The sequence below is a fragment of the Siphateles boraxobius genome, unplaced genomic scaffold (genome assembly GCF_051911475.1).
Source record: "Siphateles boraxobius isolate OS27281-9 unplaced genomic scaffold, OSU_SipBor_1 25, whole genome shotgun sequence".
Lineage (NCBI taxonomy): Eukaryota > Metazoa > Chordata > Actinopteri > Cypriniformes > Leuciscidae > Siphateles > Siphateles boraxobius.
Window position 1 is genome coordinate 29,191,811 of NW_027508866.1, and position 21,886 is coordinate 29,213,696.

Genomic DNA, 21,886 nt, shown 5'->3' on the forward strand with positions numbered 1-21,886 from the left:
TTAAATCCTTTGTCTTGGGATCAAACAACCTCTGCCGTTATTTTGGTGGGTTCTGAGCCGTGCCATCACTGAACCAATCAGCCTTTTCCAAACTATCTAACTTTGACCAGTTCTTCCTCTATTTAGGCTCATCTCTTTGAAGCTTGCAGGGCCATAAAGTCGTTTGTAGACTAGCTGGAGCCGGGATCTTTACGGTTCTGGAATGTTGAGTTTTGTGTGGAATTATATTTGAACAAATCACCTGGAAGATTCATGTGTTTGGTTCGCCCTCAATTCCTACACCGTTCTCCCGCACGGATAGCTTACCAACTCTGTAGAAACTTGCATTTGCCTTTGCCATATCTCTCTCGTGTTCCCACAAGTGTGCCAGTAGGCCACAGACACCCAGCCCTGCCACCAGGACCACCTGGAGACCCGGCAGAGCAGTGTCATGGACATCCTTCAGCCTGAAGCAGGCAACGACCTGCCACGGCAGAGAAAGGAACAGTTAGGCGACAACGAAAGCGGACGTCTGACACCCAGCCTGAGCCACCAAGAGCTGACCAAAATCATCTTCTCCTTGGCCATGCTCCCGCAGGCCTCAAACAGGAGGTAAATGAACTAACACTGCCAGCCACAGAACTCCATAGAGAACGAACCCTGCTCAACGTGAGAAGGCACAGGACAGATGCAAAGACCCTGACAGCGTGGAGCAACTGAAAGAGATCACCAGTTTTCAAGCGGCTCTGACAGCACTGAGCACCTGCCAACAGACGAGAAAAGAAGTGGTTTAACTCAAAGAGAGAGAGAGACGCTAAAGCTATCGGCGTGCAGTCAGAGCTGAAGTCCGAACACTGACTCAGCGTTGCTGCAATATTATAGACCAGCTCGATGTGGTCCAAATAGAACTTAAACAGTCCAACCAACTGCAAATGGACCCCAAAAGAAAAAGATGTACCCTGCTGAACTTCACATCAGCAGCATAAGCTTGCCCAGCCCTGTACAAAGGGGGGAGGAGCCAAAGCCCTCGCCTTACCGCTTCACCAGTCAGTGTTAAGCCAAGAACCCCTGCAGCCGCAGGAGGAAAAGGATTAACTCAGACAAACCCTGAAATGACACATGAAGTGACACTCAAAGATCTCGAGCGAACGGTCAGCAACATCCCTGCATTAACATTAGAGCTCGCAGGAGACCACAACGTCTCTGCCAACCGAGAAAAAGGGTTCCTAAGACCCCATTGACTCTGAACCGCAAAAACCAGAAGGCATGCATCATTACCAGAATGCAAGACTCTGCTACAGTTCCAAGTCAACATAGGAAATAAAACTTTTAAAGTAGACGAAAGTGTGCTCAAAAAGAAGCAAGATTCTGCATTAGTAAAATTAGAATTTTGCTGATTTAAAGAAAAATCCCGAATGCAGGTGTAACCCTCACGTGCCAACAGACTATGCACTGCTTTTTGAAACATACTGACATTGTGCCACCCGGTGGTTGAAATATACACTGCTGCACATTAGTTTCCATGACAATGACTTGTTACAGGAAATACTAACTCCAAATAGGGCATTCCTATAGAGCCCCTTCGTAAACTACTGTAATCTTAAAAGTGTTTATTTGATAATTCCGATCCAAATGGGACACGATATGCTATACGCATTTTGATCTGGTCAAGTCTCAGTACAGTGTTATATATACGTAGACTTGAGTGATGCTCCCCTTTCTACAAAGTAAAGGAATTACGAATTATTGTTAGATTGATGTAATTTATCTAAATTTTAGCTGCATCTACAAGCAGAGCTACCTAGCGATCAAAACTGTTTCACTCGCTGAAAAGTCAAGTATTTAGGCACAAGATGGACGTAACTATGTATGCTTAGACAAGCTTTGACTTACAGCAAATCTATTTCCTTACTCTTTGAACAAGTAGAAGTTGTTTAGAGTAGAGAGAAGAGTTACATGAGTAAATTCGCAAATGCCAAACCACATTTGAATTTTACTGAATGTAACATCAAGTTTTTGAAAGACTTAAAGTATAGGCGCTACGCTTTAACTCGTTTAAGCATGCATAACTCGTTTAAATTGTGCAGACATTCTTCATGGACTGTTGAACTGCTCTGACATGCACTGGTTCCCTTGACAACGACTTGTCACAGGAAGTGGTAAATCGTGACATCATATTGTAAACAAACCAGCCTAAGTGGCTAAGTGGCTAAGCTAACCTAACCTAGCGTCCATTCAGCTTAGGCTAAGCTAAATAATAATTTCTATAGTTAACGGTTAGCATCATTTACTTGAAACCTTTAAAGGAAATTAGTTTAGGAAACATTTTAGGTTAGTAGGATTACATTTTAGATTAATTACATTAATCTAAAGTACATTTTACATTAATTAGTAGGAAACATTTTAGGTTTCAGTGGTCGATATGCTCCCTTGATTCACTCTTTTGCCGAACAGCACTGAAGTGAGCGCCGCAGCAGACTTCTACCCGACAGACCAAGTGGCAGTCTAACAAGCTGAAATAAGAGCGCGTGGTTTATCCATCAATCAGATGCGCATTAAAGTTGCATTCGTAATCGTTACTATAGCACAAGTAGACACCCGGCGCGTTTTCTTTCAGAACCACAAGGAAAATGTTCAGTCGGATAAAGAGAACAAAGAGTAGCTATTCCATGAGGAAACGTTAGTTAAGGTTTAGTTGGGAAAGTTCATGGTATTTTTAGTCTCACAATGGAAGGATGTTTAATGTACCAGGAACACTTTAAGGTTGTGTTCCTACAAAATAGTTAGCATGATGAACTAACTATACTTTTAAAGCCTTTTTAAATCTTGGTTTACATTTTTACAAATGCTAATTTATAGGCTTTGGAAATATTTTTTATAATAATAGATTCATTAAAAACTAACATGAACTAACGTTAACAATAGACAAAATGTCGTTAATTCTTTTCTTTTTTGTTCCCACTCTGACCCCCGAAGGCAGCTGTATAATTCACACCCTGACTAAGACCCATTGGGGGAAGCATTTAAATAATCCTATGAATGCATATAAAAAAATAAGAATCGAATCGAATTATTCGAATCGCATCGAATTTTAATGTGAATCGCATTGAATCGAATCTTTCTGAATTTGCAAAAATCGTTCTTGAATCGAATCGAAAACCTATGAATCGTGAATCGAATCGATTCGCTGCCTACCCAAAGATTCACAGCCCTAGCGGCAACATATATACTTCCAGGGTGGAGGGAGACAGCCTTCGCTCCAACCCTTCTTGAAGAAAGGAAAGCACAACACTGATCGAACATCTCCGGGGGTCTTCTTGGTGAGAAGAGCCCAGTTGACGAAGAGGTTCCACTTCAACGCGTAGACATGTCTCGTGGACGATGCTAAGCGGAAGTGATGGTAACCGCCACCGCTGGTAGTAGGATACTCAACCTGCCTCATCCCATCCAGGAGCCACACGTGGAGGTTCCAAAGATCAGGACGAGGGTGCCAAGGGTGTTTAGATGTCATTTTCAAATGAGAGAGATCGAGAACATAAACAGCACACAGAGCACAAAGAGAAATGGTTTAGAAGGCTTCTGTTCATGCTTTTATAATGTTTGCTCCTCCCCTTTGTTTGGTAAACCATGAGAATTATGTTTTCCCCTACCCCACGGCACGGGGGGAATAAATTTATGTAAAATATAATGAACATTATACAATTATAACATGTTATAATGACCTCAATAAAACAACCAAAACAAATGTGTGTGAAATTTGAATATTTCTTATGTTTTATACAGCTAAAAGAGCCTGGGGTCCCCCCACCAAGGAACACCGATGCTACCAAATTTGTACAGGACATTGAACAAACATCAGCAGGTCAATTTTATGTTTACAGAGGTTTCTGTAATCGGTTTCCCCATAATCGGTTTCCCCATTAAATTAGGAAAAGTCATTAAATCTGAAGCAAAAAAAAATAATATAAAATGTATTTACAGACGTTAAACATTGAATGGGGTCAAATTGACCAAAGATAATAGGAGGGTTAACAAACTTTTTCCCGAAAGGTTCCAATAGTGCTCAAGAACCTAACATTAGTCCAGCTAGTTCTAGTGCGTTTGCAGCAGTGACTAAAGAGCAGAGGGATGGAAAGACGAAAGCCTACGATGAGGAAGGTATTAGTCTGTTGCAACCACAAAAGGAGCCAGTGCCAGCAGCCGAAGACAGCACCGAATCAATGAATGAGTCCGTAGTGTTTACCAGCATAAATGAGAAAACAGGACCCCCGCAAGACTACCCACTACCCACTACCCACTGACAACGAGGGGGCACACCGTAGAGGTGGGTCTACCGAGCGACCCAGCATTATGGCCCCATAGAATATCAGATTTTGTCAGAACTGAGCTAGTAAGAAGAGGGCCAGAGCAGTTAATGGACATTGTGTTCCCACAAAATAACGACTCGGTTCCACGAAGATGTGCCGTCCTAACCAGAATCATCTGCATAATATGCCATTTAGCTGAATGGAACTTAGCCTTACGTGGGACGTACCTCCAGTGGTAATTTCTTGGGTGAAGTGGAGTTGCTTGCTAAGTATGACCCAGTAATGAATGAGCACTTGCGACGAATTCAGAGACATGACATAACACGACACTACTTGAACAAGGACATTCAGAATAAATTGAACAGATCGAACGGATGATTTTTCAGGCCATAAAAAAAAGTTAATGATGAGGTTCTGCTGTGGCTCACTGTAATCCAATGGCCGGGCATTTAGGTCAAACGGCGACACTAATCCGTCTCATGGCCCGGTTCTTCTGGCCGGGCATTCATGAGAATGTGCGCAAGTGGTGCGCGTCTTGTCGTGAATGTCAGTTGGTGAATCCACCGGCCAATCCAAAAGCACCATTGTGCCCCCTTCTGTTAATGCAGGTCCCCTTCGAACAAATTGGTATGGACCTCATCGGGCCATTAGAACGGTCAGCACGGGGCACCGCTTTGCGTTAGTCCTGGTGGATTGCGCAACGCGGTCCCCTGAAGCAGTCCCGCTCCGCAACATTTCTGCCAAAAGTGTTGTGAGCGCGCTGTTTTCATTAATCTCCCGGGTGGGAATCCCGAAGGAGATTCTCACCGATCAAAGCACGGCGTTTATGTCACAAACTATTCGCGAACTTTATGAATTATTGACCATTAAATCGATTCGCACTGGCGTCTACCACCCACAAACTGACGGATTAGTGGAACGGCTTAATCGGACGTTGAAATCCATGATTCGAAAGTTCGTTCACGAAGACGCCAAAAATTTGGATAAATGGCTAGAACCCCTCTTTTTCGCTGTACGCAAGGTCCCCCAAGCCTCCACGGGGTTTCCCCCTTCGAGCTTCTCTATGGGCGCCACCCCCGTGGGGTGTTAGACGTTCTTAGAGAAACTTGGGAGGACGGACCGTCCGCTATGAAGAACGAAATTCAGCATGTCTTGGACCTGAGAACAAAACTCCACACTTTGGGTAGGCTATCAATGGATAATTTGTTACAGGCCCAGGACAGACAGAGTCGGCTGTACAACAGGGGGGCTAGACTTTGTCAATTTGCACCGGGAGATAAAGTGCTTGTATTACTCCCCACTTCCAGCTCTAAATTACCTGCAAAGTGGCAAGGACCTTTTGAGGTCACACGGCGGGTTGGCGATCTCAACTATGAGGTAATTCGAACAGATAGGGGCGGGGCACATCAAATTTATCACCTCAACCTCCTCAAAAAGTGGGTTGAGGCAGAGTCAGTGATGCTGGCGACGGTAGTGAGCGGAGAGGAAGATCTCAGGCCAGAAGCAAACACAAAACCGCAATCCCTCGCTCTGTACAAGCTGAATTTGCTGATGTGTTCTCTCCCCGCATGGTCGAACGGATCTCATTCAGCACCACATTGAGACGGAACCGGGTGTGGTGGTGCGCTGCCGCCCATATCGTTTACCTGAACACAAAAAAGGTAGTTCAGAACTAATTAGAGGCTATACTGGACATGGGGGTAATAGAAGAGTCCAGCAGTGACTGGGCGAGCCCGATAGTTTTAGTTCCTAAACCCGACAGCTCGATCCGTTTCTGTGTGGACTATAGAAAGGGGAGCGCGGTGTCTGATGCTTATCCAATGCCGAGGGTTGACGAATTCGACACTGGACTTAACAAAGGGATATTGGCAGATCCCCTTGTCTCCCATGTCCAAAGAAAAGTCAGCTTTCACATTACCACTAAGACCAAAAAGGGGGGTAAACAGTTCCTGGGGCTAGCGGGTTATTACAGGAGGTTTGTACTTAATTATTCAGACCTCGCTATCCCGCTGACTGATCTAACTAAAAAGGAAGCACCGGAGCAGTGTCAGCAGCCTTTCACCCAGATAAAGGATGGTTTCGCGAAGTCTGTAGCGAGAGATGAATCAGCGAGCTGTGCGGTGAGTAAGTAGGTCAAGTGTAGATGATGAACACCTGTGTCTGATTGCAGTTATTGGTGTGGAGAGACCGCATTTAAGCTGCGGAGAATGAGAGAGCGGGTGAGAGAGAAGGGCTCGGGACTCGCACATGAGACGCATTGAGAAGTGACACATCGGGAATAGTTTGCATCAATTGGACTGAGTGTTGCTGTAATGGGAAGAGTATTCGTCTGACTGGACTGAGAGAGCTGGAGACATACAGCAAGAGCTGGTACAGCGGAAAGAGTGGTTTATAACGGTTGCTGTAGTTTTGACTACGGTGAAGGCGCACGAGCGCAGCTTTTGTTTTCTTTTGATTTAACTGTAAATAAAGTGCTAGTCTCAGTCCCGCCGACCCTGTCTTCTTCTTCCTACACCCACACACACTGAACCTCTCTACAGAGAGTAATATGAAAGGACAAAAACAGGGAGTTCAAAAACGAATACTTGATTTGAACAAAAAAGCATTTTTCATGCCATGTAGTATTCATAACTTAAATTTGGTTATCTCAGATGCAGCGAAATCTTCTGTGCAATCTGTGACATTTTTTGAAGTGCTGTAGAAGTTTTTTGTAATTTTTAGCTCTTCAACATCTCTCTGCTCAAAGACCATGTAACCAGTCTGACTGTCAAACCCCTCTCAGACACTCGTTGGGAGTCTCGTATTGACAGCGTGAAACTTTTGCGATATCACTTGGAAGAAGTTCATGCGGCACTGGAGGCACTGGTTGAGCATTCAGTCGACAAAAAAGATAGCAGGACAGATGACTTGCTCAAGAAATTTTGTCATGGCCCTTTATCATGTCCATTAATCATATATTAATCACCAGGGCCGTATTAAGACACTGTGGTATACCTCAAAAGCCCCCCCCCCCCAGCCAATCATAATCATAATCATAATCTATGACAAAACTTCTATTATAAACTAGATTAGTGGGTAACTCAGCAGTAAAATTTAGAAAAATCACAAGTGCACAATAATTGTATTGAGAGTGAGGAATCACGTGCCGATTTGGGCGGGGTCTGAGCCGGTCGGCCATGATGGTAGGAAACGCTATCGGTTGCCAGGGGCAACGCCTTCGGAACTTCACAGAGGCGCGACTAAACATTCCAGAGCTCTTTAATTTTAATCGCATTTATTATTTTTGCGCATTTATTATTTCGGCGGGACAGAGACGGATCTACGAATACGAGAAAGAAAAGGAAGAGCGTAAAGCAATACAAAAAGATAAGGCGAAAGAAAAGGAACCTTACAGGAACAAGCTCACACCAAGCGCAAAACAGTGGTATTTGGAGAAGCAGCATCAATATATTTGTTCTTTTGCATTAATAACATTATTATTATTTCATTAGTATTAACGTTACTTATGTTGTCCATGAAACTTATGTTGTCCAAAAAAATATATATATATATTCAGTTCTCAATAAATATTGTTACACCATATCAAGTTGTTTCAAGCATTTATTTCAAAGAAATAATGAACAAGGCACCCAAACAACACTTTTGCACATGTTCGCGTTAAAGCACAGCAAACAGTGACAATCTTATCAAAGGCATCAGCCAACCAAGCAATCCGGCGTCTCGTCGTCAGGTCAGAGACTTGCTCTCCCTGATGCTGTGTCCATTTCGGTAATCTAAAAAACAGTATTCCATTGTTCCTATGTTTTCCATATGTATCGTGTGAGGTACTGGAGCAGTTTTTAACGCAGCAGTGACTTCCAGGCATGGTAAAACAGTGCGGAATTGCAAGAACCTCCTCTACTACCGAGTTAACAACACACGTAAACAATCAGGTTTTGTTTACCGAGTGTTGAAAATTCACGGTCATGCCCGCCGCACATTTTTTTTAGTATGCGCGTCTAATCGTGCAGTTACGGTATGGGTACTGGAAGAGGTCAAAATTGGTTTTTAGACTATATTTTCTGCTATTTTGCATCTGATTAGGACATATAATACAATTTCTGATTAGGACAAATAATACATTTTCATGATTTTTTTTAAAAAACATGATTTTTATTTTTTATTATTTTAAAGGGGTGGTAAAACACAATTTCACTTTTCTAACTTTAGATAGTGTGTAATGTTGCTGTTTGAGCATAAACAACATCTGCAAAGTTACAGCACTCAAAGTTCAAAGCAAAGGGTGATATTTGATTTTAAAAATGTCAATTTCTAAGGACTACAGCAAACGGCAGATTTTGGACTACACGACATTCCTCCAGGTTTGCTGACGTTAGCAAACCCCATTATTTACATAAACCCCTCCTCCGAGAATACTTAATAAGCGGGGCGAGGCCATTTTATATTGATGTTTTGGAGATGAGTTGTCACAATGCCGTCGAAACGCTGCTGTTATTTTCATCCCGGTTGCAGGTCCACTTTGTTCAGCTTTCCTAGGGACGGGGGACTTAGGGATCAATGGTTAATTTATTTTTAACAAGGTCCCTCATTATTATGACCCAAATCTCGCTCTCTGTGCTGCACACGGAGGAAAGCTTCCACAATCTTCCCGAGTTCAATGCAGGATTCGCACAACGGCTTGTCCTGAAAGATGGAGCAGTTCCAACTTTAAGAACAGAAGCTGTTGTTTACGGCCACAACCTGCAAGTATGATTTATATTTCGTCTATGTGGTTTCCTGTAATAGTTCGTATTGTTAATTGTACGTTGCAGCAAGGAAGTAAACAAATGACAACGCTGTTTGGCTCTGCAAAACAGCTTGTTAAATGCTCATTCAAACCTAACAAACTTTTTTAAATCTCAACAGCGAACTTGGAATTAGTGTTAATTATTCTTTGATTAGAGCTTTTATGTATTGTTTATCTACATGCTTGTTTATCTACAGGCATGCGAAACATGGTTCTGTGTTTGATTTGGCTAACTTTCTGTAGTAACGTTAAAGCCAATGTTTAGTGTTCGTTTTGGGTTCATAGTTCTGGCCACAGATATTTGGCTACAATCGTTCTAAAAATACAAAAGTAACGGGGCCATACAGTCAGTAACGATCACTATAGATCCGCAGTCTTTCCTCAAAAAAATCCCTTTGAGGACTGTAACGTTAGTATAATTTGTTAGAACGATTATATGAAATTCTTGTTTATCAATATGAAGCTTATTTTTTGTAATACTATAATAATTAGTACAATTTAATTACAGCGTATCTAAAAAGATAATGAGACAGAAACAACAACAAAAAACCTTTCTGAAACGTCATTTAACAGCCGTTCTTGAACAGGTTCTGCTTGATCACTGCATCTGCATCTTCACTAACATTCTCTGGGTCCGATTGATACCATTGTTTGTAATAAACCAAAGCACAAACTACCGGTAAAGGTAAGGGGCATGACGTTTCTGAAAAACGTACACTAGGCGGTTAGCGAATCACAACACACTGGGCCAGCTAACCAATCTGAGCCCATTGCGTATTTTTGAGGGACTGGCTTCATAGACCGTTTTTACAAGGAGGGACAGAGCAGCGTAGAATAAAGGTAAAATATTGAAAAATAATGCAATTTTTTTTTAAACGAAGCATGAACACATGTTACAGTGCACCCCACTAACACAATCAAGCCTTCGAAAAAATGTGTTTCACCACCCCTTTAATGTTTGTAAGCCTATATATGATTTACTTTATTTATTACATAATTTATTCATGTTCATATTAATGTTAATTGTCATACATCATTCATTTTCTTACATTTTTTATTGTTAGTTTTTATATACATTAATTATTATACTTTATTTATTCATGTTAATGTAAATGACAAATATGATACAACAGGCTTTTGGTGTCTTTTAATCTGTAAATTATAATTGAATTATTTAGTTTTGACATTTTACTTTACCTTCTAGCACCTACATCATGTCCCATTTTCAAACACTCATTAGAGTGAACCTGACTATTACTGTATTTATTTTCAAGTCATTGTACTACTTTTGGAGAAAAGTAAAGGCAAACTGACCATAAACATCAAAGTGCCTTCTACCACGTTGTCCCATGGTCAAACACTCATAAAAATCTTTCTTTTATAGGTTTGGTCATTATCTCAATATATTCATGTTCTGAGTGACCCTGGCTATTACTGTACAGTTTTGGATAAAAGTAAAGGCAAACTCACCACAAATATTTAAGTACATTCTATCACTTACACCATGTTGAATATTCAAACACTCATAAAAAGTGTTCCTTAATAGGTTTGCTCATTATTTCAATATATTCCTGTTCTGAGTGACCTTGGCTATTACTGTTATCATTTTCATGTCATTTTACTATATAGTTTTGAAGAAAAGTAAAGGCAAACTCACCCCAAACATCCAACTGCATTCAACACCATGTCCCATTTTCACACTCATAAAAAGTGTTCCTTCATAGGTTTGCTAATTCCTTCATTTTGATCCTGTTCAGAGTGACCCTGACTATTACTGTATTGATTTTCAAGTCATTTTACTGTATAGTTTTGGAGAAAAGTAAAGGCAAACTCACCCCAAACATCAAATCTGTTTTAAAGCACTTACACCATGTCCTTTTTTTAAACACTCATAAAAATATTTACATTATAGGTTTGCTCATTTTTACAATTGATTCCTGTTCAGAGTGACCCTGACTATTACTGTTATCATTTTCATATCATTTTACAGTACAGTTTTGGAGGAAAGTAAAGGCAAACTAGCCTTACACATCAAAGTGCATTCTAGTATTTACACCGTCCAATTTTCAAACACTCATAAAAAGTGTTCCTTCATAGGTTTGCTCATTCTTTCATTTGATTCCTGTTCAGAGTGACCGTGACTACTACGGTTATCATTTTCATATAATTTTACTGTATAGATTTGGCGGAAAGTAAAGGGAAACTCACTCCAAACATCCAAGTGCATTCAACACCATGTCACATTTTCAAACACTCATAAAAATTGTTCCTTCATAGGTTTGCTCATTCTTTCATTTTTTTCCTTTTCAGAGTGACCCTGGCTATAACTGGTATTATTTTCAAGTCATTTTACTGTGCAGTTTTGGAGAATGGTAAAGGCAAACTCACCACAAATATTTAAGTGCATTCTAGTACTTACACCATGTCCCATGTTCAAACACTCATAAAAATATTTCCTTCATAGGTTTGCTCATTCTTCCAATTGATTCCTGTTAAGAGTGACCCTGACTATTAGTGTATTTATTTTCAAGTCATTCTACTGTATAGTTTTGAAGAAAAAGTAAAGGCAAATTCACCCCAATCATCAAATTGCATTAAAGCACTTACACCATGTCACATGTTCAAACACTCATAAAAGTCTTTCTATTATAGGTTTGCTCATTCTTTCAATTGATTTCTGTTCAGAGTGACCCTGGCTATCTATTACTGTAATCATGTGGATGTCATTTTACTGTGTAGTTCTGGAGAAAAGTAAAGGCATATTCACCCTAAGCACCGAAGTGCATTCTAGCACTTGTCCTTTTTTTAAACTCATAAAAATATTTCCATTATAGGTTTGCTCATTCTTTCAATTTATTCCTGTTCAGAGTGACCCTGAAGATTACAATATTTATATTCAAGTCATTTTACTATATAGTTTTGGAGAAATTGAAAGGCAAACTCACCACAAACATCAAAGTGCATTCTAATATTTACACCATGTCCCATTTCAAACACTCATAAAAGGTGTTTCTTCATAGGTTTGCACATTCTTTCAATACATTCCGGTTTAGAGTGACCCTGACTATTACTGTATTTATTTTCAAGTCATTTTACTGTAGAGTTTTGGAGAAAATGAAAGGCAAACTTACCCCAAACATAAGTGCATTCTAGCAATTACTCCATGTCCCATTTTTAAACACTGTTGGAAACTTTTTCTTCAGAGACCAGGAGACGTTGGGATATTTTTCAAGCAGAAGTTACTCTTTATTGAGAACTCGCTGTGCGTGGCTGTAGTCATCCAAGTCTAAACTCAATAGCTCAGCACAGTAGGGTTTATATCTTTCAAGGGGGAGGGATTACATAGAGGTGGAGACAATCTACCGGCAAGAGTAGATCTGTCATGATGGGAGTAGCTGAAGTTAGGTTGCAGGATGGTAATCCAGGAATGCAACACGGAGAAGCTGGGGGAGTTGTGATTTTGTGACATGCATTCTTGTTGGAGATGGGGTGTGCCACCCATGGGATTCCTGCTCCTACTGAAGGCGGGTGTGGCATACAAATATTCTTTTCAGCAAACAAGGCGTTTTTTGACATATTCAGTACTCAGTACCTTGGACAAAAATGCAGAGGTGGAGACAATCTGAACAAAGCATGTACAGGAGTCAGCCCGTTACCGGAAATTCCCCAGCCCTGATCTCATCAGCATAACAACGTCATTGGTGCATAGGTGCTAATCCAATCAGCCTAACTATTCAATGACTGGGACAGTGGGCTCCAGGAGCCATTAAAGACAAAGGTTGAGAGTATCAGTAATCTGATTCATTTAACTTACAACAGAGAGAAACAGGGCTGGCAAGGAATCTCTTGCTGATCACTCAGATATCATTTATACCTCAAATGCTAAATTCAGTCTACTAAACTTTCTCAGTTTATATACTATTGTAGAGTTCTAATAACTCCCACAAAATACAAATTTAGACACTTAAAAGTTCATTCTTGTAACCTGTGATCGTTACAGGCACATAGTACATGCTCTGTGTTGATTTTCTGTAATTGCATGCTGACAGAGAAACAAACATGCAATTAGGGTCGTGAAGTTCTTACGGGTAACAGTCTTTTCTGTTTGGAACTCTCATTTCTTCGTGAGGGAAGTGAGTCATTTGTTGAATGAAACACTTGATACTGTGGATGCATAGATAGTACGCCAGTAGAAGAAACAACAGCAGAATTGCTATTTCCTTGAACCACAGCCAGGGTTTACCTAACAAGTTTCCAAACCATGTAGAATTATCTTCAGTCATCTGGTGTAATTTTTGCTGAAAGATCAAGAATGTCTTCTTGGATTTTGTTCAAGTCCTCTGTTGGATCCATTAACCCGGTGAAGCACTGGGCCGATAATGGTGCAGGCTCCCCGTTTGCGTTGCAAAAATGTAATCCAAGGCTACTCTGTTCTGTAAGATCATTATCTTGTTGAAGCGAGAGTGTCTGTGATGTTACCCAGGGCCAAAGCAGTATCATTGGCCAATATCTGTACAGAATTTGATAAGCTTCTGACTTGATCAAGGGCCTGCATGACACCATAAGACGGGATTAATGCTCCAAGAGTTCTTGACCACCATGTTTGTGTAAAAGTGAGTCCTGGAATGCAGCCATCTTCTCTGTTTGTGGTAGAAGCTGAATTTTGTAGATGTGGAGAGCTTGAGGTGGAGTGTGTATTTTCTCTGATAGCCGGTAGAACATAAACCAGGGTGCACCTGGCGTTGAATTGGCTGGGTAGGATGTTGTAGTAGACAGAAGTTCCACATAACCAAAAAGTGCCAGATGGTGGAGGAATCATACACTACTGATTTATTGCAAAGAGTTTCGGGAGGGATGGTGTCCTAAGGAGCCTTTTCCTCTTTTCCTGCTGATGGAGTAATGTCCACATGGGATTCTGTTCTCATTTCGATCACAAAGCTACAACGTTCACGAGGAATTTCACCCAAGGGAGTTGAGGCTGGAGCATAATTTTCCATGCACCAAGGAAAAGTCATTGGCAAGAGTAGATCTGTCATGATGGGAGTAGCTGAAGTTAGGTTGCAGGATGGTAATCCAGGAATGCAACACGGAGAAGCTGGGGGAGTTGTGATTTTGTGACATGCATTCTTGTTGGAGATGGGGTGTGCCACCCATGGGATTCCTGCTCCTACTGAAGGCGGGTGTGGCATACAAATATTCTTTTCAGCAAACAAGGCGTTTTTTGACATATTGATCAGCTCTAAAAATATGTTGTTTCTGGAGTCCACACACTGCGATCTCCATGATGGTTAGTAGTACGACAATCTTGATCATGTTGATGGATGACTGAAGGTTCTGTTTCTTCTGTGATAGGTGGCTCGGCAGTGGGTCTAGTCGTTTGCTTGAGGTTGTGGCTTCATATGCAGATGAGGAGGTCGGTGCATATGGGTCTCGGGACAGCCATCAAGTGGTATCTGCACAGAGGAAGAAAGAAAACAAAAGACAGTAGAGCAGTATTTGCACAAACACTAGGTTTGTATCCTTTTCCGAGTCTGCTATTTTTGTTCCTTCTTTCCCCATTTCTTAATTCCTGCGACACCTAAAGAACAGTGAAGTAAGGATGGACTAGTTGATGGGGAAGGCCTATGAGGGAGTCTTCACCATAGGGTTGGCCCCCGAAGCCTGTTGCATTCGGTTCTTCCCTTGGCTCTTCACTGGTCAGTGTCCCATCCTATCCCTATAGGTGGGGGAACAACTTTACAGTGTGACACATGAGTCAAGATTTTCCTTCCCTGACACAATACTGCAGCTGCTGTAATCAACATTACTTGATGTGGTCTGTGCCACTTTGGGTCTAATGGCTTGTTTCTGAATGACTTTATCATGACCCATTTACCAGGTATGATTGTGTGTCCACCTTCTGGTGGAGTCTGCCAACATGACTCAACTCTCTCTTTGGCACTCTGTTCTTCCTTTGTGAGGTTTTCACAGTAAGCAATCAGGGCATCTGAGGCAATGTGTACATCAGCATTGGACATATCTCGAAGCCACATTTTGTCAGTGGGTATCGCTGGCCCTTTCCATGACATCAAAAGTAACTTTTTTTGCAGTAATAAGAGAGTAGGAAATGAACCACTGCTGGGCTGAATTCAAATTTCTGAAAAACTGATGTGCCAAGGATAATCAACAATGGTTCCGGTGACAATGTAGTCTTAAAAATTCTTGACAGTACATTAAATACATCAGACCAGTAAGTGGCAACTTTAGGACAAGAAAAAAAGCATGAAAAAGTGTTGAAGAAGGGACTGACATTTATCACATCTTGGTAAAGTGTTCGGGCAAATGCTGTGCCGTCCAACAAATATAAAGATAGATTTTGTTAAAAAACAGGAATATTTTGAAAAAAGTACAGTATTTGTGGTAGAAAGATCATCTTAATGGCGTTTATCCTCCGAAGTAGTGATATTGGCAAGGTTTTCCAAAACTAAATTTTGTTTTTAAGTTGTTCCAATAAGGGTGGAAAGTTAATTTGCATGAGAGAGGAAAGTTGCTTTGTAACCTCTATGCCTAAGTATGTGAATTTATCAGTGCTAACCTTAAAGGGGAATCTTGCCAAGGTTGTTTGAGTGATGTCATGAACTGGCATTAGTAAACTCTTGGTCCAGTTTATCCGATATCCTGAAAATTTCCCAAACATTTCAATTTTTTCAAGAATGGATGGGATAGAGAGGAGAGGTTTGGTCACATATAATAAAATATCATCCGCATATAGTTAAATTTTATTTGTTGTAGTCTTAGTCTGATAGCCATATATTCGAGGGTCTAAACGGATACTTTGTGCAAGTGGTTCAATAGCAAGAGCAAAAATTAGTGCTGACAGGGGACATCCTTGCCGTGTTCCTCTGAACAGATTAAATGAGGAAGACAAGTTGCGATTTGTATGAATTTGTGCTTTAGGGTTTGTCTATAAGAGTCTGGTTGTACATTCTATCGAGAAATTGTGCAAAAATATTACTCAATTTTTTTATAAAGTTCAACCGGTATGCCATTGAACCGGTCAGGTGATTTTCCACTTTTAAGGGAGGTTATTGCCTTTTGTATTTCTGTGGGGTGGATAACTGTATTAAGCCTTTCCAAGTCTTCAGGTGAGATTCTTGATAAGTTACAATCGTCTAGAAATTGATTCATAGTATTGGGATCACTATTACATTTTGAGGTGTACAAGGCAGAATAAAACTGTAAAAAATGTGTATTTATCTTCTTTGGGTTAAGTAGTATATGTCCCCTGTCATCTCTAATCCTGTGAATAGGAATTCCAAATTCAAAGTATTTTTGTTTAATGAATAAGAAAGCTGAGGTAATTTTCCTAGAGAGAAGTTGATTGAATTAATATTTCAGATTAGTTATTTCTCTATGCAAATCGGGAGTTGGGTTTAAAGCATTCTGTCGGTCCAATTGTCGTATCTGTTCTTCAAGATATTTACATTGAGTTAATTCTTTTTTCTTTTTGGCCGCTTCATATGAGATTACACATCCCCTCAGATAGGCTTTGAACGCCTCGCATAAAGTGCATGATGTGACTTTTGGGGTATCATTACTTTCAAAATATAGTTTTATTTGAGCTTCAATGAATTCACAAAACGCCTTGTCTGTCAATAATTGAGGGTTTAATCTCCAAGATCTACTGGGTGGGTCCATACCATCCAGATATAAATTGAATGTTAATGGGCTGTGGTCTGAAATTGATATGGTGTGATATTTTACATCAGTTGTGAATGGAACTAGTCGAGCGTCAATTAGAAAATAATCAATTCTACTATAAGAGTTGTGAACTGCCGAAAAAAAGATTAATCCCTGCCAGATGGGTTGTTAAAGCGCCATAAATCTATCAAATTCATACTTTTAAGGAATGAATTTAAAAGAACACCTGAATTATTTCTGGGTATTTTACGAGATGATGATCAAACAAGAAATGGGTCTAAAGGTGTGTTTAAATCTCCTCCTATTATTAACATAGTCTGTGTCAAATTGGGGAGTAAACTGAAGACTCTTAAAAAATGCAGGATTATCCATATTGGGAGCATATACATTGATGAGAGTTAAAGATGTGTTGTTTATGTCTCCCATCTTTATCGGCTATGGTGGTATTATGGATAAAGGGTACCCCTTTCTTTATTATAATGGCTGCGCCTCTTGCTTTTGTGGAGAGGGACGTGTGGTATACTTTTACCCATTTAGCTTTCAGTCTGTTATGAAACTTGTTTTATAAATGTGTCTCTTGCAAAAAAGTTATGTCTGAGTGTAATGACTTTAAGTGATTAAAAATGTTACCTCTTTTCACAGGGTTGTTTGCACCTTGTATATTCCAGCTTGTAAATGTCAGTCCCTTTTTAACATTCAATGCATCCGTCATATGTAATGGGAAGGAAAATTGGCATATAAATGAGATGGGAAATCGAGTATCTATATGCATTATAGTGAATGACATCTGCTTCTATTGTTGCACAAAAGTTGTAATTCCGCATGATCGCGAACACAAACACACACATAGTAAACAACAAATAAATAAAAAACATAAACTTAAATACCTTAGGCTAATCTAAAGTAGCCGGAGGAAAACAGTTAGCGGGAAAAAGCCAAGGACAAGGGCGGCAGCAAACTCAAACACAGCACACTGGTTAGGGCAATCCAAGAATCGTACATCAAACAGGCAAAGGTCAGGGGCTGGCAGCATAGGTTCAAAAACGAGTTAGGAGTCCAAGTCAAAATATCAGAGCAGTACGAGAAAAACTACGTCGTAGTTGCGCTCAGCAGAGTTAAGCTTACGAGAGTAGAAAGCACATGGGAAAATTTTCGCCGGATCCCAATACCGCTGAGACAGGATAGCCCCCACTCCTGTGTTCGATGCATCCACTTCAATGATGAATTCCCTCTCAGGATCCGGGTGATGGAGAATAGGAGTGGAAGTGAATCTCTCCTTGAGCTGAGCAAAGGCCGCAGTACAAGCCGCTGTCCACTTAAAATATTTTTCCGTTTCAGGTTGTGACAGCAGGTAAACTCTTCCGCGTGGAGGTACGGCCCCAGGCAAAAGTTCAATAGCACAGTCGCCAGCATGGTGAGCGGGAAGGTGAAAAGCTTCAGTTTCGCTGAAGGCCCGGGCTAGATCATGGTATTCGGAGGGAATTTCCAGAAAATCCACTCCCTTGAGTGCAGCGCTGTGGAGCTCAGTACCTTGGACAGCAGTCGTGCAGTTGATCTGACAGAATTTGGACCACCTGGATATTCTCCGGTCAGAACAGGAAATTTGGGGGTTATGTCTCACTAGCCAAGGAAGCCCCAAGGTTACAGGATGCATAGGTGAGTGAATCGTGAAGAATTGGATAGTTTCTGAATGCTGTGTCCCGAAGCTGAGCGTGAGGGGTTGCGTGGTGTATTGCACCTCTCCAGACCCCAGGGGGCGACCATCCAGCACTTCCACGGTAACACCAGACTCGCATGCGAAGAGAGAAACACGATGAGTTTTGGCAAAAGGTCGATAAAATTTCCAGCAGCTCCAGAATCGATCAAGGCTCTTATGTTTAAAGTTTCTGCGTTACATTTCAAAGAACTGTCCACAGAGAATAATTTAGAAGAGTGATTAAAACTCACCGCAGCAGAATTCTTGAGCGCTGGATTAACCGGACAGGTGGCCCTCAGATGACCCGCCTCTCCGCAATACATGCAGAGATGATTTAGGCGTCTCCTCTCCCGTTCCGCTGTAGAGAGGCGTGTGTAACCAATCTGCATGGGTTCCGACTTCGAGTTGGGGAAGGCACACTCGAAGAGACTGGATCTGATGGGTGTGCGTCGAGATCAGGTTGCCCAGGCGGATGGCGAGCTCCATAATTTGGTTCAAAGATTTACCGTCGTCGCGGCATGCCAGCTCTCCCTGGAGATCCGGGTTAAGTCCCTTGCGATACAGGAGCTTTTAAGCTTCCTCCTCCCATCCCGCTTGGGCTGCAAGAGTCTGAAACTGAGAGTGTGTAGTCCGCTGCGGTAGAATTCCCCTGGCGTAACGTGAGCAGTAATTCTCCCGGATCCTTTCCTCCCGCAGAATGTTCAAACACCTCTCTAAATTGGGTTAGAAACTCATCATAAGAGGGGAAAGAGAGCTGACCTCCATACCAGAGTGCAGTAGCCCACTCCAAAGCCCGGCCGGTGAGTAGAGAACACATGAAGGAAACGCGGCTCTCGTCAGTGGAGAAGGATTGTGTCTGCTGGTCAAAATACAAGCTGCACTGCAGCAAGAATCCCTTAAAGGTAGAGGGTGAGCCATCAAATTTCTCGGTAAGGGATAATTTAGGGTGGTTCGAATTATTACTCACGGCAGGAGGAACGGGAGCAGGTGCAGCTGGACTCTGAGCTTGATTATCAGCCACGTTCAGCGGGGATAGCGCTCGGACGGATCTCACGAGCTCCTCGGTGAGATTTGTCAATTTTACCAACTGTTGCTGATGGGCGGCCAGCACATTTGCTTGAGAGGATACCTCGGAGGCCAATCGATGGAAATCTGCTGGATCCTGTTGTGGTGAAGTCTTCTGTAACGAAGAGGCTGAGGCGGTCGGATCCATTTGCAGTATTTTATTGATACAGGTAAGCCAACAAAGGAAAGCAGTCATAAAACTCAAAAGCCCGTGGCAAGGGCGGCAGCAAACTCAAACACAGCACACTGGTTAGGGCAATCCAAGAATCGTACATCAAACAGGCAAAGGTCAGGGGCTGGCAGCATAGGTTCAAAAACGAGTTAGGAGTCCAAGTCAAAATATCAGAGCAGTACGAGAAAAATGAGCTAGAGAAAGCTTGTAGGTAAAACAAGACTTCACAAATGAACAATGAACAGAGCAGTCCAGATAAAGGAGAGCTAAGGGTACACAGGTGATACTGATGCAATGACGGGGCGATTAATCAGGAGATAATGAGTAGGGAAGGATAGTGGGAAATGAAGTCCTAATACAGAGGAGAGAGGGATCTGGTGAAACCAGGAGGAGTCGTCGTCGAGCGTTCTGTGACACCTAGCTTATAAAGACTGTTACTCCTTTTGGGGGAGGCCCCTCAAGCCTAACTATAAAGTCATGGCCATTTGTAACCCAGAACAAAATATTTGTAGGTTAAATTTGAAAAATAAGAAATGAGAAAAAGGAATAAAATCTGTATAATAATCATACATTGTAAATAGTTTGTAAACTTATCAATATATTATTACACATTAATCTTACTGGATACCTCTAGAACAGAGTTCAAGAGACGGAGGAGAACCACTCACAGTTTGTAAGGATCCCTGTCAGAGTAGGGTATATGATGTATTATCAGTCTTTTAACTTCTACCAGTTGATCCCGGTGGTGTTGCCGTGAGACGCTCAGCATACTCCTCGGCCTTCTGCGGGTCTGTAAAGATGACTGGGAGCCGTTGTGATTCACTAGGAATCTCGCTGGGTAAAGCAAGCGATATTTGACGCCGGGTTGGTTGTGCGGTAGTTGCCTGGCTCTGTTGAATTGCGCCCTTCGTTTTGCCACTGATGGAAGGTAGTCAGGGAAAATGCTTATGGCTTTACCTTGATACTGGAGGTTTCTCATAGTGGCAGCTTTGTGGAGAATGTTGTTGTGGCAAAAATTCATCTCAAACAAACATCACTGCGTAAGAGACACTCAGAGTCAAATTATATAAAATAGAAGTATTTATTCTTGCAAGAATAGGAGCAGTCTAATACACAGTTGTTACCCTGTGCAGAAGAGTGACACACCCCCAGACAGACTGAACTAGCTTTTATCTTAGTTTCAAGGCCTTCTTCCCCCCAGAGCCTTCCTCCCAGTAGTTTTCCATAGACGTCACTAGTTGGCCCACTAAGCTCCCCTGCACCAAATGGCCTTCTGACATCTAGGTCAGAGGTCCTTGTTCGTCTGTTCTCTGGAGTGTCTCCCCCTTCTGCCTCCCCAGGTACATAAACAGAATCTTCTCTCACTACAAGTGAGAGACACACATGTGACATTATTTGAATCATCTATATTTTACTAAAGATCAATGAATATCATTAAAATTGCCACCACAACTCCTCACTTTTTATCATTATGATTACCCATAATCACAATAATAAACAATAAGACAAATTTTAAGTCATATCATCACACTTATACTCTTCATCTCTGGTTTTCACTGACCACTCTCTTAAACATTTGTGAAATAACATTTGGAAAAGTAAAAAGCTTAGGCTGTTTTTGTGGGGATAGTCCCTTAAGTATTAGCAAGCAAGTAAAGACTTTATCTGCGGCCGGGCTGAATGAATAAGCACTGTTATTGCACTCCCGACCTAGGTCGGACCCTCAGTCACCTCAGTATAAACAAGAAATAGTGTATAGTTTAAGTAGGAAACACATCAATTTAACACCCTGGTTATCATTACACATCTTGAAACCCACATGGCATTTCAACAGGCTAAGAAATACGAAGAAATAAAAGTAGAATAAAATCCCTCATTTCGACCCCTCTCCTTGTACGTCAACACATAGCGGATAACCACAGCTTTTAACCTTCTGTTCATATCAAAAACATTCATAGAAAAAAAGAAAAGGAAACATACACTTTAACACATGTCACAGTAGCTCCCACTACTTGTATCATCATATTTTGTTCATCCAATTGAACAGACTCCCAGCTTTAACCAGTCTCTGTACTGAGCTGGAAACACACTATAATGCATGGTAAACATAACAATATTGATAATCCTATCGCTGAAATTGGTAGTACAGTACTCCCAACCCCCCAAAGATTAACCAATCTTATCCATTTACCATCAGTCCA

General features: G+C 41.4%; 1 long non-coding RNA gene across 1 annotated transcript; it reads right to left on the reverse strand.

Annotated features, from left to right (window-relative positions):
- Window positions 1–14,404: 14,404 nt before the first annotated feature.
- LOC143750399 (uncharacterized) lies at window positions 14,405–20,510 on the reverse strand. Its single transcript, XR_013207156.1, has 2 exons — window positions 20,354–20,510; window positions 14,405–14,525 (listed from the first exon to the last, which is right to left on the reverse strand). It is a non-coding gene; the product is annotated as an uncharacterized LOC143750399 (long non-coding RNA).
- Window positions 20,511–21,886: the final 1,376 nt, after the last annotated feature.